Source organism: Onychostruthus taczanowskii, unplaced genomic scaffold, assembly GCF_017590055.1.
Source record: "Onychostruthus taczanowskii isolate IOZ18803 unplaced genomic scaffold, ASM1759005v1 scaffold296, whole genome shotgun sequence".
Lineage (NCBI taxonomy): Eukaryota > Metazoa > Chordata > Aves > Passeriformes > Passeridae > Onychostruthus > Onychostruthus taczanowskii.
Window position 1 is genome coordinate 23,568 of NW_024500305.1, and position 1,404 is coordinate 24,971.

Sequence of the window (1,404 nt, forward strand, 5' to 3'; positions counted from 1 at the left end):
AATGAGGGCACTGAGAATAATCCCAAAACCAAAGAGGACCCAGTAAGCCAAAAGGAAAAAAAACCACACAAAAAAAAAACAAAAAAAAAAAAAAAAAAAAAAAAAAAAAAAAAAAAAAAAAAAAAAAAAAAAAAAAAATCACTGGGTGAATCTGCCGGGAGATAGGGTCAGGGACTTGAACATAAGGAAGTAATGGAAGAAAGCAACAAGAGATTCAGAAAATGTTACTAATTGACACAGAGAGCTGCTCAAAGTATCACTGAATTCCTGAACTTCGAGGATAAGAAGAAAGTCTCAGCAAAGCCATGAATATCGGCCCCACAAAAGTGGGGGTGCACATTAACGAGGACATGCAGTTGGCAGATCGGGAAGTCTGAACCTTCCAAGCACCTCAGGGCAAAGGGAAAGGGAGAAGCGGCCGGGAAAATGAGGATCCAAAGGAGGCTGCGTACTACAGCAATGGCAGAGAGCGCCTGGCAAATGCCGCACGGCCTGTGCCTCTGCCCAGCAATAAAGTCACTTTTACAGGACTCCTCTGTCTGCTCGGCCACACAAACCTCCGGCCACGGCAATTTCCCCGCACAGCCCCGCCCGCGGGGCAGCCCCCTCTGTCCCAGCCACAGCGAGCGGGCCGAGCCAGCGCTGCTCCGGCAGCGGCTCCTGCCGAGGCAGCGGCGGCAAGGAGACCGCGGGCAGGGGATGCCTGAGGGAGGCCCCGAGCCCGTGGGAAGCCCCTGCAGAGCCATGGAAGTGGCTCCTGGCGGGTCTTGTGAGCCCGTGGCGCATCCCCTTGGAGCAGCCCGTTCCCGAGGGACTGCGTCAGGACAAGGATTCCTGACCCTGAGGCTGTGACATGCCCTGGCTGCGACCCCATCCCCTGTGCCTCTGGGTGGGCAGAAGAGTGGGAATGCAGATAAAGTCCGGGAAGGAGGGAGATGTGGGGGGAAGATGTTTTCCTAGGAATTATTTTACTTCTCATTCTCTTGCTCTGACATGTCTGATAATAAATTAATTTCCCCAAGTCAAGTGTGTTGTGCCCGCAACCAGTAACTGAACTGCCTCGCCCTTATCCAGACCCTCGAGCCTTTCCTTACGTGCTCTGTTCCCTGCCCAGGGTGAGGTGGGAAGTGACAGAGAGGTTTTGGTCTCTCTCCAGCATCCCCTGCTCCGGCCTGGGCTCCTGCCGGGGCTGCAGGGGGGTCCCTGCTCCGTCCCGGACTCACCTCAGTTCCCAGCGCCCTCAGGTCCCGGTCAGGCCTGTTATGAATAAAAATATACCTATTTTTGTTTAAGGTTACAGAGAAAAAAAACGGTGGGACCAGTTGCTGTTAAATTAGCTTAATTGTAAAGAGTTCTTCAATTGCCCGTTAATGGTTGGTGATTTAGCCATTGTTCTCCCAATGC